Source organism: Chamaea fasciata, unplaced genomic scaffold (assembly GCF_029207755.1).
Source record: "Chamaea fasciata isolate MVZ Bird 193981 ecotype frontalis unplaced genomic scaffold, bChaFas1.0.hap1 SCAF_3, whole genome shotgun sequence".
Classification (NCBI taxonomy): Eukaryota; Metazoa; Chordata; class Aves; order Passeriformes; family Sylviidae; genus Chamaea; species Chamaea fasciata.
The window spans coordinates 16856189-16873799 of record NW_027094088.1 but is presented as its reverse complement, the minus strand read 5'-3'; the positions used below and the strand labels follow the sequence as shown (position 1 = coordinate 16873799).

The 17611-nt window shown below is 51.0% G+C and overlaps 1 long non-coding RNA gene across 1 annotated transcript; it reads right to left on the bottom strand.

Moving 5' to 3' along the window:
* Positions 1–1497: 1497 nt before the first annotated feature.
* LOC136287615 (uncharacterized) lies at positions 1498–2700 on the bottom strand. Its single transcript, XR_010720207.1, has 2 exons — positions 2358–2700; positions 1498–1684 (listed from the first exon to the last, which is right to left on the bottom strand). It is a non-coding gene; the product is annotated as an uncharacterized lncRNA (long non-coding RNA).
* Positions 2701–17611: the final 14911 nt, after the last annotated feature.

Genomic DNA, 17611 nt, shown 5'->3' with positions numbered 1-17611 from the left:
CAGGAGAGGGAGCTGGCAGGAGCGGCACAAGTTCCCTGTGCTGCCTTGCTGACGCGCTTTGCCCAGAGGGGCTGTCAATGATGGCTTTCCTTTGTACCCCTGCCATCTGCACCCCGCTGGGGCCCAGGCCGTGGGCCAGGGAGGATGCTCAGAGGAGGGGAGACTTCTCCGGCAGATCCTTGGTGTGCGGACAGCATTTGGAGCACGGCGGAGGGCAGGCAGATGCCGGCACTGCTCTCGCTGGAGGACGGGGTGTGAGCTGGGACCTCACCAGGCAGATGCGAGCAACAGGAGCAGTCCCAGGCGTTGGTCTGAGGGATCCTGCTGCGGATGGATGCACTGTCTTCCTGGCACGGTTGGAGTCTGTTGTTCCAGGAGGGGCTTGCCGTGTTCCCAGGGCACGTCCTGAGCCGTGGTTTGCAGTGCTGGCTCTCGGAGCAGTCGCTGAAGTGACACAAGGGAGTTGTGACTTGCTCTGTCTGGGCTGGAACTGAGCTGGGTGGGGAGCTCAGGTGTTTCCTGAGACAACACAGCACCATCCGAGGGAAAGCATGACACAATGCGTGGACATGCAGTAGCTGTTGGCTCCCTCCAGCCCCCTCTTCGGCTCTGTGTGTGCAAAAAATGAGCAAAAGTGTTTTTCTTTGCGTTGTTGAGGAGGAGGGACTTATTTAGTAGATTGGGATTTGGGGCTTTTATGGTGATGCCATCCTCATCCCCAAGAGAAAGAAATCCTTTCTCCCTCCCATTCCCTGGGACATGAAATGCTTTAAAATGTTGGTATTTGTCCCTGTTTTGAAGGGTGGAACTGGCTCTTTGATAAAACCTCCAGCTCCGCTGTGCAGCTCAAACACAGTGGAGTTAAGAGATGTTTTCTGCCTGGTGTCAGCTTGAAGCCTTGCAGACACTGAATCCCTCTAGAGGAGGGCACATCTGTTCAGGAATCTGATCTCATTTCTGCCTTATAGGTTCTCCAGCTAAATGGACCATTTGCTTTCATGAAAGTAATTGCTTTGAATGCTGTGGAAAAGAGAAGCCAAAGCCACAGACAGCATCTAACCTCGCCGGTGTTTATACAATAAATTAATAAACACTAAAAGGGTAGCATTCAAGTTCACAACAGCGCACAGCATATTTTTAAGCCATCCTGGATACTGCTAGAAGAGCACACAGTGCAGCAGCCACTCTCTGTAATGTGAAAACGCTGGCTGTGGCTGCAGACAGGGGTTACGGTGCACCCAGGAGCATCGTGAAGCCGGGGCGGAGCAGCTCCATAGAAACACATCTGCTCCTGCCCTGCCGAGGGGGAGCTGCTTTGGCTCCACTGCTGCTGCTGCTGGCACTGAATTGTCCCCCTGGTCTGCCTTACCTGAGCCTCAAGAGATCCTGTAAAACACACCAATATCGCCAGTAATAACACCAGGACACCGTCGGCCTCGGCACATTACTCCTGAGGTTGCTCTGGCCTTCCTGCTGCCCGGATGCTGTGCAGGCAGGGAATGTGCTCCCAGCGTGGAAGGAACACAGCGGGCCTGGGAAACCTGGGTCACTCAAACTCCATGTCACAGTGACTTGTGTGCTCTCTCTGCATGCCGGAGAGACATAATTCGCTTCTTGCCATAAATCTTCTTCACTTCCCTGCTGCACTGCCCTGCCCCTCTCTGCACATCCATAGCCCTGCTCCCTGTAAAACAGGAGTACCACAACATTCCCAGTCTGAAAGGAGCAGAGGGTCTTCCCCGTGCACAGACTCCCTCTCCTGCCACTGCACCCACCCACAATAAAAATAGTGTTATATATACATATATTTACTGCAAATGTATTATTGTGATTTGTATGTAATTATATATGTGCATACTAAAATATATAATAATAATAGGTTATTATTTAAGTATGCGAGGTTAGGCAGATTTTTTTAATGTTTAAATTATAATGTATTTATGATAATTATATATTTAGGCTTATTAAAAAACATTTTGTCAATCTCATACCAACGTCACAAGGGGAGAGGGATGGAAGGTTGCTGCTAGCTTTATGTATATAGCTCCGTAATTTTTTTCTATGGGGCTGTGAAAGGTAGGTTGCCCTAGCTTTACTTGTTAATATAGCCTTTTCTGTATTTTTTTTTTTTAAGTGGCAAAAGTTATGTGGATTCTTCAGAAAGAAGAAACATTTTTACTGATGTACAGTGTTTACATGGCACCAACCAAACTGGAGCTCATGTTTATCACCCAGGCCACAGCCACCAGGAGCCAGCCCAGGCACTTTCTTTAGAGGATGTGAAGGGCTGCAAGGTGGAGAATAGTGATTTCTCTCCCTCCCGTGCATGTACCTGCTCAGTCCTGCCCTCTCCTCACCTCCTGTGAGAGCCACCTTCACAGTCTTGACACAGACATGGCACAGTTCCAATGATGACTTCTTTCTTGAGTTTCTTTTACTAAATGTAAGAAAATTAATTTTGTTTCTGCAACAGTCTTCCATCCTGCTGGGATTCTAGCATGTGCTCTGCAGAGCAGCTCAGACTCAAGGTGGTTGCCTCAGCCTCCAGCTTGCAGAGATGGTGTGTGAGGGAGATGAGGAATGAGGTGCAGTAAAGCCAGTGGCAGAGCAAGTGTCCAGTTCCAACAGGCTCCTGGCTGGATTTGGGGTTGCACAAAGCTGTGGTTTCCCCTCAAGACAGCAAACTTGTGGGGTTGTGGGGTTTACTGCCAGATGGATGAAGATGGCTCCACTGTTTGCAGCTGACTTTTAAGTGAAGTAAGCGGGTAGCAGGTAAGGTCCATTGTAAGCTGATTGGCAACACATGGAGCTGTTTTTATTTAGCACCACGGTGCTACTGCTATCCTCAAGATGTAGTGCGGTACTAATCACTTCTTCAGCCGACCTAATTATGAAATGTAGGTCCTGAGTTGCAGCTGATTTTATCCCAATGGGGATAAAATGTGGGGATTCACAGAGTACATATTGCTGCATCCCATGAGTGCAGGGAGCTGCTGGACCAAGGTGCCAAATCTCAGCTCTTGGGTGAAACCCAGTAGGGTGCTGAGCTATACCTTCAGGGTGAACGCAGTCAAAACAAAATTAACCAAACCTTTACTCACTGGTATTTATACAATGCCACAGTTGTGACCTGGGTTTCACAAGCTGAGGAAGAGCACTATGGAAGTGTTTCCATATCAAATAAACTCAGGCCCAAGTATAACAAACCACAGGGTGGAGAAAAAGCGTGATGAGGACTGGGGATGCAGGCAGCACCAGGAAATAGACACCCAATTCTCTTTTTGAGCCCAGGAGCAGGATTTCCCTTCCCAGCCTTCCCCCAAGAATGATTTTCTCATGTCTTTTGGGCAAGTTATATCACTTCTGAATTTTTGTTTTCTCTCCTAAAAATGAGGTTGCTGCTTTTTTATGCCTTTGCAGTGTGCCTGGGACAATGGTAACTGCAACACACTCCAAAGAGCCACCAACCACTATGTGAGATTTACTCAGGAGAAGAGGGACTTAGCTCCTGAATTGCACCTTCCTCCCATTCCAGATCCTCTGAAAGCTGGAATTGATGCTCCACTGTTGGCAGAGCAGGAATTCAGGTGGGACCACAGAGGTGTCTCCTGGGAAGCTCAGAGAAGAGTGCATTTCTGCTGATGGAAATCAGCTTTCAGCAATGGTGCTGAGCTCCCTGCTGTTTGAAATGCTCGCCTAGATGTTAATAATGATGTTGTTCTGTAGCTGAACAGATTCAAACAGTGGGAAATACACCCACCTTATTTAGAGGTGGCTAAATAAGCATATTTTATTTAATAAAATGTCATAACGCTCACTTGGCATTAGGCCTGTTCTTGGTGTCCCCTGTGCTGGTTCCTGTGTCTCTGTTGGGTAGAGGGCTGCCTGGTGCTGATACTGGCAGCCAAAATGTTTTCTTGGTTTTTTTTTAATGAGGAACTAACATTTTTGACTGAGGATTTTGGCTCCACTTTGTGATTGCAATCAGCCAGTGACAGTTGAAGACTATGACATTAAAAATATATTTTTTAACTACAGTTAATTGATCCTCACGGGTAATTAGCGTGCAATGGGCTGTTTGCTCTCTATTTATCACTCTGCTCTGCTGAATGAACTTGGCTGTGCTGCCTGCTCCTGTATTTCCACTGTCATCCATGAATCCTCCTGTACATCGGTGATGCCAGGCTTGGATTTCAGAGGGCAGAGGCTTAACCCCAAGCTAGGACAGGCAGCAACCAGGTGCCACTGGAGGACCTAGGCTGCTGGATAGTTTCAGACATTCTGTGGGTGCTCTGCTCCAACCTCCAACCCCATTTTTCTTTCTGCTGCTTTCCTTCTCCTGCCCTGCTGCGGCTCTGGCTGGGAAGCTGGGCCCATGTGTGTGTCTCCAGGCTACACATGGAAACTCGGCTTTCTGCGACTGACCATGGCTCTGCCATAAACGAGGGGAGCTGTCCCTGCCTGAATGGCAAGTTGAGCAGATGTTCAGTCTCCAGACCTCATTTCAGGCAGTCAGAAATGAGAAGGCTGAAGATGGTTTTGTCTCCTCCCCAAGAGCCAAGGATGCCCTCACAAAGCTCCTGCCCTCACAAAGCCAGGCTGCACACCCGGCGTGGACAGCTGTGCTGGAGCTGCTGGCAGGATTGCAGGGCTGCTCCCTCCCAGGATATCTGAGTGTGTGTGAGGCTGGCTCCAGCTGCAGAGATAGAATGGGCTGAAAGGATGCTTTAGAGGCACTGAAGAAATGCTGAGAGAATATGCTGGAAGCTTGGGGGTTACGGGGCTGTGTCACAGCTGAGCTGACCGCTTTAGCTTTCCTTTGAGCTACTCTATTTATTTCTTTCAGAAACAGCTCAATTTTTCATAACTTCCCTGTGTGAAAGGCTTATTATTTTCTGTTGTTGTTATTCTCCAAGGTTACACAGCATCTCTGTGGCAGAAATGCAGCCCTAGGAAGGAGCTGAGCCATCTTGGCTCCATTTTTGCATCCATCCAGACACCTTTGCCCTCACCCCCAGGCAGCAGTGATGGGGAGATGTCCCTTTGACAGAGGGATGTAATAAGGGTTATGAATGGAATAACTGGACACAAAGAGCTAATAAGTGTGTAGATGCGCTCTAGTTAATTGGGGAGACTATAAACACCACTCTACCTGGGCTGGACACAGTTAAGGGGAGGTGGTTTTCTCCTTTCCATCTGACATATGAGGAGCAGAGCGAGAAGTTCTCAGCCTTGTGCTCCAGATAAGATGTCGGCTTTCCCATTTCCAGGTTAGCCACACTCTCCCACCTCCATCTATGCAAACAGTTGTTAAAATGACTCCGCGTGCTCCCATTTAAGTTGTTTTAATTGCACAGATGACTTCTGTGTAGTGGTCAAGATTATAGGCAATGGCAACTTGGAGAGCAGAGTATCCATGCAGCAGGTTGGGGAATTCTGAGTATTTCTTGGAAGAAAAAGGAAGGGCAGTGGTGCCCTATTAAAACTGTTCCAGAGTAAATCCAGCACTGAGAGGAACCACTTCAATCCATGTAGTTCCTAAGGAAGGTTTTCCTTTCAGCAGCAACACAGTGGTCACTGTCATGGCATGCTCCAGCAAAAACCATCCCAGGGCTGCACCAGGCAGTGTCTGCCTTTCACAGGCTGCTGCAGGAGTGACAGGCACCAGGCTGGTTTCCCCTGCTTGGCTGCTCAAAAAACCCAAGCAGCATCCATTGTAGTGACAATGATAGAGGCTGTTTTGGGTAAATGCTTCAACTTCCCATCACAACAACAGGTGTCCCCTATCCTAAGGCTTCTCCTCAGTCCTTCATCCACCCAGAGAGTGCCACCAGAGCCACTCCAGAGGCACAGCTGCAGTGAGAAGAAATGTGCTGCCAGCTAATACAGCAGGTACTCCACTCACAGAGAGGCAAGGATGTGGGAAGCATTCCCATGGGAACCTGGCCAAGTCCTGCTCCCCAGCCAGCTCATTTTGCTGTGCCTTCAGTGGGACAGCAAACCCACCTCATCCCGGGCTGCATCAGGAGAAGTGTGGCCAGCAGGTCAAGGGAGGGGATTCTGCCCCTCTGCTCTGCCCTCCTGAGAGCCCACCTGCGGTGCTGCATCAGCTCTGCAGACACCAGTGAAAGAAGGACAGGGACTTGCTGGAGTGAGGAGAGCTGGTTGTCCAGCTTGGAGAAGAAAAGGCTCTGGGGAGACTTTGCAGCACCTTCCAGTACCTAAAGGAGACCTAAAAAAAGCTGGAGAAGGGCTTTTTGCAAGGGCCTGTAGTGAAAGGACAAAGGGTAGTGGCTTTAGACTTAGGTAGATTTAGGTTAGATATTGGGAAGAAATTCTTTACTGTGGGGGTGGTGAGGCACTGGCACAGGTTGCTCAGAGAAGTTCTGGATGCCCCATCCTGAAAGTGTTCAAAGCTACATTGGATGGGGCTTTGAACAACCTGGGTTAGTGGAAGGTGTCCCTGTCCCTGGCAGGGGGGTTGGAACTGGATGATCTTTAGGGTCCCTTCCAACCCAAACCTTTCTGTGATGAATCTGTAACTGATTACTTTTCTAAAGTAATTGAAAATTGCTCCTGCTATTATGCACCTATTCAGGGAGCTGTGGTTCTGAAGAATTTTGTGAGGGGTTATTTGTCGTGCATGGGAACAGTTTGGGCAGTTTTCTTCTAGCAGTAAGGCAAAAAGAAATGAGGGTAAAAGATTCACATGAGACAAAATCTGCCTGGGGCTCAGAGTCGATTCAGAGATGTCTTAGCGTGTCTGTGTGCAGGAAAAAAGTGGGCTCCATTCCCAACAATGTGGAATACCTTAAGCCCAAGGGGAGGTTTTCACAGGAGCTTCTGTCTTTGGCAGGGCGTCTGAGGGCAGTGGCCATCCCAGCACTGCCTGGCTGGGCTTCAGCCATGAGACACCAAGTGACAGCCAAGGTCACTGCAGCTCCATCAGAGCACCAGAGCACCCAGCACTGATGGCTCACCTGGAGAAAATGGCAACTGGGGCTGAAAAGGAGCAGGTGACAGGACTGGGAGGTCCCAGACTTGGGTAGCACAGGGGAGAAACAGGGTATTTGCTCAGCAGATGTGCTGAGGCCACCCAGCACAGAGAAAGAAGGATTCCTGCCTTCCTCTGAGCCAGCCTTATCACATGAAAACAAGAGGCCAGAAAATGAGGTTTATGGCTGGTGTGTCTGAAACAAATCAAAGGAAAGAATATTTGGCTTGCCTGAGTGTTGCAGGGAACATGCCAAATATTTCATGTGGGAGCACAAGGGTCAAGGTGTTGCTGTGCTCTGTGTTGGAGTGGCATATCCTGATGGGCAGGGACTGATGGCAACAGCAAGGAATGGGCCTAAAGTCACAGATGTTGGACCACAATTCAAATAAAAACTCTACAGTTTATTATACAGCTCAGCCGACAGAGTTGGGAATAAAAATCTGGATGTCACCCCAGGGGACTGCAGTCTGCTTTAGGGACCTCCAGTTGCACTGCATTGCTGATCTCCTGCCTTCCCAGTCCCTTCCCAGCACCCTCCCTGTCCCTTCCCCACCCCACCTCCCTTCTGCATCTGATGCTGGCTATAGAAAAGGACAGGATTTTAGAGACAAGACAAAAATGGTCTTTCATTTCCACCCACCTGTGTTTGCTCACTCACTTCTCTGTCTGACTTCCTAAGTCAGAATTTAGCACTTATCACCTCCCCTTCCCACCCCTTGATTTTCCTGCCTAGTGATTTGGGTTTTCCCTGGGCATTACCCTACTCCTTGGGATGTAAAATTTCCTGCTAGGGGCATCACTTGAATATACACACGTAATAGAAAGGCTGACAAGGGGAGATGAGCAGCTTGGAAGCCGTAGGAGGGATAGTATTTGTATAAACCTTCCAGAATTGACAGATCACTGAACTGGGTTGCAGAAATGGCTCTGCAGCCTGAGCCCACCGCACTGGGCCAGTTTTGGGATGGGGGTGGGTACGGTGTTGGAGTGGAACCCCTCTTCTTGGGCAAGTTGCTGGAGAAGCAGCAGAAACTCCTGTGCAAGCTGAGCCAGAGAGAGAGAAAACTTGTCGTGTCTATTTTAGGGTTTTTGTGCTGCTGCTCCTCATCACCCTGTCCAAATACATCCCTTTAATGGATGCTGCCTGAGAGGAAGCACATACATCCTCCTGTGAGAGGGTGCCTGTGCCCATAAGCCTGTTTCCCAACCCTATAAATTGGTCCTATAAAAGATGTTACTCCTCCCTGCCTCTCCTTAATAACTCTGTGCCAGGGCTATAGCAGAGCTTTGCTGCCATCATATTTTTCACCAGGACTCCAGTCCCCTTCTCTTTTTTCCTCCTGGCTACTGAACAGCTCCCAGCAAAACCAGGCAGTGCAGCATTCCAGAGGGGTCTCATGGGGATGCTCTGGGAGGAGGTGGGACACTGGGTACAGAGGGGAGGGCGGTGGCAATAGGGCCACAGGAGAATTTGGGAGCTGAGTGGGTGCATAGAGTAAGGCCCCAGCAGCTCTGCAGTCACAAGGGTAAATCCACTGCTTTTCCAGGCTCACCCTCCTGGGATGACCCCTCTGACGACCACAGTGCCCTGTGGGAAGCCCAGCCCTGCAGTGGAGGCTGTGGCTCATCCTCAGGGACTCAGTATTCCTTGTTGTGTGAGGAGCATCTCTGCTGCCTTCATCCATCCTGCCTTCCTGATGGATTGTGCTGCCCAGTGCCAACAACACAAATGTGGGGGTGAAATGGAGCAGCGAGGGTTCCCAGCTGGCTGCTCATCTCCTGCCCATCCCAGTACATCCTTGGCACAGTGCTGAGATCCACAGGGAACACCAGAGACCCTACAGATACCCCTTGCCACTCAGAGGGGGAGACTTTCAGCTTTATTTAAAACCAGTAAATTTGGGCTGGTTAAACACAGCCCAATTCCCCCTACAGGTGACCAAGTGGGGAAGTGCTCATCTGCACCCAGTTCCCCCCCCCCCCCCCCCGGTGTCACTGGGACCACCAGCAAAGCTAGATCCTCTCTCCATGACAGGCATCCAAGGTGTAGCTGCTAGTGGTTTTTTGTGGCTTCCACTTGGGGCTGCTCCTCTTCCTTTCTTGCATGGGGAATGTAACAGAATAATTTGTGTCTGGAAGTTTGTGTTCCCAAGTCTCTTTTCCCTGAGGATGTCAGAGCCCTTTGGCTGAACACTAAAGAGATGATGTGGTCTTGTTCAAAAATAAATGCATTCCTTGGGTGCTCATTGTGTAGACAGAGTGCAGTGAGATGCTGAAAATCTGCACAAGCCCAGCATCAGGGAATTATGAATGAAGATAATAAAGGTTTTAAAAAACTCTTACAGGTTTCTCTGACAGTTGAAGCTTGGGGGTATTCCTTGGTCACGGGGTAAAGCCTTGGGGGGAACTCTAGGACATGGTTCACCTCTTCTTGTGTCAATTGTGTGCACGGCTGGGTGCCTTGGGGTTAACAAGGTAGGGCTGTGTGCTGCAGGGGATCCCCACACCTGGGGCCAGTTGCATCTTTATACACAGAAATGGGATTGGAACACGCTGATCCCCTCTGGTGCTCACTTCATGAAGGAGAAGGGGAACATCTCAAAGCCATAAAATCCTGTCAGCTCACATCTGTCACATCCTGCCCAACAGGTTGGGTAAAACCAAGCAGCTGCAATATCTTCCTCTTTCACTTGTGCCTAGATTTTTTTAAAAGAAGATCCCTTGCCGTTCATTCCCTCTCATCTGGGCTGTGACTCTCCTGCTGCAACCCTGCAGCAAGTTGCTGTCAGGAGCAGCCCCCTTGCTTTGTGCTCTTCCAACAAAGCATGGCCAAGTATTTGCATGAGGGCAGCTTTAATGAGCTGCTTTTCTGACGATGTAAATAATCTTGTCGTCTTCCTGACAAATTAATGCTTAACCCCTCCCCCTCACCTCTTTCTAACTGGCTAAAGTGTTAACCATTATTGCTTTGGGGCTTATTAATATTTTGGAGTACAGAAGTGACACTGGGAGAATGCTGGGAGGTTGTATGAATTAATGCTCCTTTGCCTGTCAGGGTATTTAAGTCTTAGGTTTGGGACGTGGGTGATTTAAATAATTCCCATGGATTCCTCAGCTTCCCTTGTCGCATGCATGGGGACAGGAGAAATCTCACGTACAAGCATGATTAACTAATGAGCTGTCTAATGAAGTGCTTCTGACTACAGGCATTAACCATCTACTGCCAAACAGATCAGGGGAGAAAAATGGCATAATCCCATGTCAAAGTTCCCTAGTGTGTCACCCTGTCTTTGGTGACAGAAGCTGGTCCCACCCCACGTGTGAGAGATGCTCCCTCCTGATAGGAAGAGCTTTATTTAACCAACTCAAATGAAATCCTCTCATTTAGCAGCCTTGAGCAGGGGGCTGCCAGCTACAAAACCCAGTAGGAACCCAAAACGAACAGCTCACAAAATGAGGAGAAATTTTATAAAATAAAAAACCCAGAATTGTTCATATCTGCATGTATAAAATACAGATTATCACACAGGTGCTCTGACAACACACCTTTCCAATACGTAAAAGTCACACATTTGTAAGGCCAGACCCTGACTCTGGAGCTGGATTTGCCAGCTGTAGGCACTGCTTGTACCAAACAGGGGCTGCAAGCCCAGGAAACAAATGCAGCTCTGCTTCCTAATGCAGCTAAATCCAAAGCTTTCCATGGAAGCAGGAAAAACACTGTCTGCAATTGGCTGAAAAGCTGTGCATGGGTCAGCAATGCTTTTGGGGGATGTGAAATATCACCTGTGAGATGCAGGGAACTGCACCAGGCAGCCACCAGCTCCTCCCAGATTACTTCAAGGAATTAGAAGCATCTCCTGGAGCTCCAGCCTTTCTGCCCCTTGGGTTGGGACTGAGTTATTTATCCAACCATGACATTTCTCAATCCACAAGTAACCAACCTGTCTGTCTGTTTTTCTCCTGGAGTGAAGGGGGGGTGTTGAAATGAAGGTGTCCCTCCGGGTTCACAGAGGATCAGTGGCATTCCTGGGGGCTTACTCTTCACTGGCCTGTGAGGAGGGGTTTTGTGCTGAGGTGGGATGTAGATGTGGGTCCTGGAGAGTTTGGTCCACCTGTTTTCTGAGGTGAAGTGCATATCTAATTGCCAGTCCCAAATCCAGGATTCATGATATATCAAGTGGGATTTTTACTGAGGGTGTGGGCTGTGAGTTTCCATCCAATTCCCTGTGTTTAGTCTGTTTCCCCAGGGGCTGTCTGGGGCCCTGCTCAGCCTGGGCTGGGCATCTCTCCTGTGTGTGTTTCCTGACTCCCAACGTGCAGGAAGCCGTTTGGAGGGATGTTGCGGAAATTCTTTGTCTCCACTTCCTATTTCTTTTCCTGCTCACCCCCCTCATGCAGGCACGTGTTCTGCCTGCTCGAGCAGCCTTGGGCTTCCTTGTTCTGGGGCATGTCTGGTATTTTATGCTTTATAAAAGATGGGAAGGGCTGGATTTTGATGCTCTGTGCACTTGGTATGGCCAGGCACTGCTGTGGCTGTCCTGGTGAAGCACAGTGGCTTTCTCCAGGCTGATCCATCCTTCCCAGAGGCTGGGGTGGCCCTTGGTTTGCTGAATGCCCTCCCATCCAGGTGCTGGAAGAGCAGAGTGGGTTTGGGTAAAGGCTGAGGGCATCCCTTCTCCTTCTCATCCTGGATAAATGGCTTTATTCCCACAAATAACAGGATGTGGGAGCTGCCAAAAATCCCGGTGTTTTCTGACAGCATTGTCAGCAGCTATTCCTGGGTGCTCGTTTCCAGCGCCTCGCATGCTGGAAAGTGAATTTCTGCCACACAGAATGTGCTTGCGCAGGGAGGAGGCCAACGGTTGTGCCTGCAGTTTGGTTTTGTGGTTTATGATCCAGTAGTTCCCACTGTGGTAGGAGAGATGCTGATGCTGCTGGGACAAGGGCCAGCCCAGCTCCTCTGCCTCCAATCTCTTCCAGCCCCACAGAAGCACCTGAGCCTGCATGGAAAAAGGGATGGGATGGCCCCATGGCAAAGGGGTCTCACCGTAGCTTGGGAAACCCTGGGGAAGCTCTGCTCCCTGTTTCATCCCCTCCAGCAGTGCCACGGATGTGCTGGCTCCCCCAGGGATTGCTCAGCTTGGTATTATATCAGAGCTTCAAAGTCTTCAGCTGGCTTATTTTTTTCCCCCTAAACAGTTACCCAGCACCTGCAGCCTCAACAGTTCTCAGGTTTAGGCCAGGAACTGGTGAGACTCTTTCTGCCAGCCAAAGGGAGCCCGTGGGCAGACCAGCACCAGGCTCCTGCCTTTGCCAAGGTCTTTGCCAGTTCCGCTACACCAGGGAGAAACGAGGGCTGTTACAGAGGAATCGGGGGTGGAGAGACTCTGCAACACTAGGAGTGGAAATTTGTTACCTTCTCCCACCTACAGCTTCCCACAGACTCTGTGGGACTCCCATGCCTCCTGCCATGCCTCCGCATGCCAGAAGCACCCAGCTCCTGTCTCAGAGCGTCAGACCAAGGCAGGGATGACCAGGAATTACCTGCTGACCCCGGGCAAGTCCTCCTGGGAGTCTGAAACACAAATCCTAATTCTTTAACTATAGCCCCATCTAATGGCTCGGCCCCAGCAGCAGCTCCCTGTGCGATGCTGGTGTTGGGGTGGGCAAATCCTGCCCAGGAGCTGGGGGTTCCTCACTGGCAGGGCACGCCAGCAGCACTTCCCCTGCCCAGAGCCCGTGATCAGGGACACAGCAGAGCTGTCCCCTCCCTTGGGACACCGCCGGCCCTGGCTGTGCCCCAGGCTGCTCCTCGCAGCGTGGAGCGGGGTTGCTTTCCCCGCCTTTGTTCTGTGTACAAAAGCAGCTGCTGTGATGAGCTGTGCTGGGCTCTGGCACCCCAGTGCAGCCAGGAGAGCATTCCATGTCTGCAGGGCCTGCACTCCTGCAGGAGCGCGGCTGGGACACACACAGCAGCAGCCCGTGGACACACCGGCCTGGACACATCTCCCGGCTGCTGGACGGGCTGGAGCACCGATGGAAACCCCGACTCAGCTGGCTCCCAGCCCTTTCCAGCAAGGAAAACCGGGAAAATTTCCAGCAAACCCACGGGGAGGGCCCTGGGGCGTAGAGCTGGGACAGGCACTGTCTCCCCACGGGCCGCCTGGTCCCGGGCTGAGCCCCTGGAGCCGTGTGGAGCTCTGCAATGGAGCTTGGCACTGGTGCCCCAGAGGAACAGAAAGTTCACCTGATGGTGACTTTAATGGAATTTAAATGCTCTCTGTGGCTAAGGCAGGAAAACCCATGGGAAATGAGGCCAGTGGGGCTGGTTTTGCCAGGATGGCTCAGCCCAGCTGCTGCCTGGAGGAGGGGTCCTGCCCCTGCTGGGAGCCTTGCCGGCTGAAGCATCCTCCCTCTCTCTTCTGCAGGGGATGGTGGCACTGCTGCTGGTGCAGGGTGCTGGCTGGAGCTGGCCTGGGCCTGAGGAGGCTCTTGCTGCTGCCTTTGGGGGGTGGTTTCATGCCAGCCAGGCCAGTAGCTGGTTTGGGGTGGTTTGATTTGGGGTTTCTTTTCTAACTGCATTTACACACATCTTCAAATGTTGGTGTTGACTCAAACCCTACTCCCAGTGCCAGATGTGGCTGATCTTGTCTTCTGGAGCCAAGCCGTGGTGTTGAGATGATCTAACAGCAGGCTGGAAACCCTGGATGCTCCGCTGTGTCCACCCAGGGTGGAGCAAGCTGGGCCAGCCCTCTGTGGAGCTGTGGGGATGTTGTAGTCACATTATCCACGTGTGTCAAGGTGTGCACTGGCACTGTGTGTGCATCCAGAGCCCTGGCTGTGTCACCCAGCCTGCCTGGGTGAGTTTGTTTGGGATTTTGTGCTGCCAACAGCAGCACACAGCAGGGAAATGCAGAGGACGTAGGCCCAGCAGGAACCCGGCTGCAGCTCCTTGCCTCAAAAACAACTGTGGGGTTGTTGGTGCCAGGACCAGGATTTTCCCAAGCCTGGCTGAGAGAAATGCTCCGGTGGCTGGGCAAAGAAGCTCCTCTGTGCAACACACTTCGGTGGCTCTGGTTTTCTACACCATTTCCAGTGAAGTGGGTATTTCCCTTCACCTCCCATTTCCTCCATGCATGAGGCTGTGCCCTGATCTGCCATGTGACCTGGTCCCTGAGACCCTCATTTCGGTTAAGTCTGAGTGGGGGTGGTGATTTTGGGGCTTTTTGAGCGCCCTGGGGGGGCACGAGGCCATTGAGAACAAGGTGGCGTCATCAGGAATTGTCCCTCTGGCTCTGGAGCATGCACCATGGTGAGAGCAAGCCCTGGCTCTCCCACAGCAACAAGTTACACACTGTCCCACAAAAGCACAGAAATGCAGGAAACCAACAGCTGGAGCCTTAGAATATTTTTTTTTCCACTGTTTTTGGTCTTTGCCCTTCCCTTGGCACTAGGGAAGGGGATCCTCCAGCAGTTGGGGCTGGACCAGGGGGCTGTGGCACGGCTGTGACTGGCCAGGCTGGCACCCACCGGGCCAGCCAGCCCTGCTTGGGCTGGGAATGCCATGGCTGCCTGCTCCTCCATGGTTTTCATTTGCCTTGTGGCCACTGTAAGTTCCACCAGAGAGGCTGGAAGGGAAACCTGGCCCATCTCCCACTGGGTTGGCTCCAGGGGAGCAGAAAGTGGCTCTTTGTGGGGTCCCTTTTGCTGTGAGGGGGAGCTGCCCCCCAGCCCCTGTTTATCCAATATCCATGGGCTGACTACCAAAACCTACCTGCAAAAATTAGTTTTGGCACAAGAAGCCCAGGGAGAGCATTTGCCAAGGAAAAATATTGTCAACGGGCTCTAGGAAAACAGGATTATTCATCCAGGGGAAAATCACCCGGCCAGGTTGAGCAACCTGCACAGAGATACTCAGCAGAGCTTTATCTCCACGTGCAGATGGGTGCCTGCAAAAGGATGGTGCTTCTCCTTAGTTCTGCCCCACATCACCCAGTCTGCTCCACCTTGGGTTGGTGCAGGCTTGTGGGTCCCCACTCCCCACTGAGGGACACATCAGGCCAAAGGGGACACCTGTGGGGTGCAGCTGGCTGGGGCAGGGGCTGTGCTGGGATGCTCCCGGAGCTCTGCTGTGCCAGGGCAAAGCCCAGCCCCGGGGTACTGCCTGGGGGGCAGCTGATTTTCTTCCTGCCTTGTCCTTCCCATCACTAGGCCTACATGAAGTCTCTTCTCCCTGGGCATGAAGCAATCCAACTTTTAGTGTCACTTTTTTTTTTTTTTTCTTCTTTCAGACATTAAAAACCTCTGTTCTCTTCAAGCCAGAGACAAATTCAACAAGCATCATGCAAAAATTTGCTAGGTGCTCTGAAACTCACTCTGTGATCTGGTTTGACTGTCCTGACACAGGCTGCAAATAACTTCCCAATGTTTTACGTGGCCTGAGAGGTGGGATTTGAGAATTGCAACCCTCCAAGGCAAACAAACTACTGCCATGGGCAGAAAGACCAGGAGTGGGTTATATGAGGAAGGAGACCCCTTCGTAATGTCCATCCAGGCAGGTCTAGACAGGGCACTTGGGTCACAGCTGGGTCACAGCTGGCTGCTCACACAGCACAGGAAGGGTCTGAAGGCCACCCCAGTTTCATGAGCAGTCACAGACAGAGGGGCCCATGCCCAGCCTCTGCCCAGCCCTGGTGCAGCAGAGGGTTGTGCTGGGCTCCCCCCGGCTCTGTGGGCACAGCTGCTCCTCAATCCCTACAGCATCCCTGCTCCCACATGCCCTAGAGGCTGTCCCAGGCATGGGGGCTCAGTGGCTGTGCAGGTGTTGGGACAACAAAGGTGGTGTCAGAGGGCCAAGCATTCGTTCTGCCAGGTGAGCAGTGGTCATTCTCCCGCCCACAGGTGGTCCAGAGTGCAGGGGAGAGCCTGGGCTTGAGCATTCCTGCACAGACAAGGTGCCAGCAGCCCTGGATGTGCTTCCCCAGGACATCCCTGCCACACCAGGGGATGCAGCCACAGCAGGAAAGGAGCTGCAAGCAGGCCTGGAGGGTGGCACAGCAGCTCAAATATCCCTGGGGAAAGGGAGTGGTGAACTGTCCAGGCCAAGGGAATCGGCTTTTTCCACTCCTCCATCAGGGGAGCGCAGCCACGGGGAATTTTTGTTCAAATGCACAGTGAGGGAGAAAACAACAAATCTCCTCCTGAGCCTCAGCACAGAGCAGCTGCCAGGTCAGGTGAGAGAAGTGACCATCACCCAGCAGCTGCTTCCCTAAAACAAACATGCATGAAAGCTGAAGTCCAGCGCTGAGGAAAACACTAAACTCCAGAGAAGTGGAGGCTGAAATAAGGAATTACTCCTCCAAATCTGACCACCAGCAAGCCATGCCAGTGTTGACCCCCTGATTAAAAGGAGCAGGTTTCTCACCGGCTTCATGATGGAGATGGCAGATGAAAATAACAAGGGCTGGGCAAATAATTTATTATAGAGAACCAGTGTTGCCTTGTTTTTCCTCATTCCTTGCAAGTTTCGTATTTTTAGGATACCAGATGATAACTCTGCAGATGCAGTATCCATATTGCATGGCCATATCTATATCTATACTAGTCCAAGCAGTTTAATTTATTTCTTTAAGCCAGTCTGGTGTTTCAGTAGAACTTCTGATGTTCAAGGGGCAGACCGCAGATGAGGGGTATTGGGGAAAGATTTGGGATGGCATTTTTTGCTTTGCTTAGTCTTCCAGTAGATAGTGGTGGGTGTAGCTGTGGTGTGAGTTTAGAAGTTCTATTTTTTAAAGCAAGGGACCCAAAAGCACGTGGCTGAGACTTGTACCCTGCCCTCTGAACCCAGCTGAGTGCAAGCTGAGCACACCAGAGCCCAAGGCAGGTTCTCTGCTGCCACAGAGCATGGGAGCAATGTTGGCACAGGGACTTGCACATCTCTACTGCAAATAAAGCAGTGACCCAGCCCTAAAATTTGTCCCTTTGACAACAGTCCCCTGAGTCTGATGACGCTGCCCACTACAGTTACCTCAAAGGCTGCAGCCAGCTGCTCTAAATTGCAGCCTCTCATCTGTGACTGACAAAGCAAAGAACAAGGCAGAAAGTGCCAAAAGCCAAGGGGTGGGAAGGACAGCAAAGGAGATAGGCAAGACAAGTGGCTTCATTAGCAAGTTGTTTTGAGCGCACTGCTTATCCTCCTGGGATAGCAGAGCCAAAGAAGACCATGTCCTGCTGTCTCCCAGAGAAGTGCCTTGAAGAACCTGTTCTAACAATGGTTTTTCCTTGGGATTATTTAGCTCTTCTCAAAGGACCAGTGTATTCTGAACTGAGTTTTGTCAAGTTGTTGCTGTTGTGTCACCTGGAGTAACTGCCAGTGCCTCTGTTCATTCCACAAAGTGTTTACAGTAATTCTCTTGTGGAAGGGAGCTGCCTAAAGTGAGCTATGAGAAGTACAGCTCCTCTATATTTTTTTTTACCCCCTTTAACTGGGGAAAGGAGAATTTACACATGCATGAGACAGGCAAAATAGGCTCAACCAAGGCAGGCTTCCTGCTGTAACTACTTTGCTTTTCAATGCACTTGCACATTTCATGTGAAATTAGCTTGTGGCAT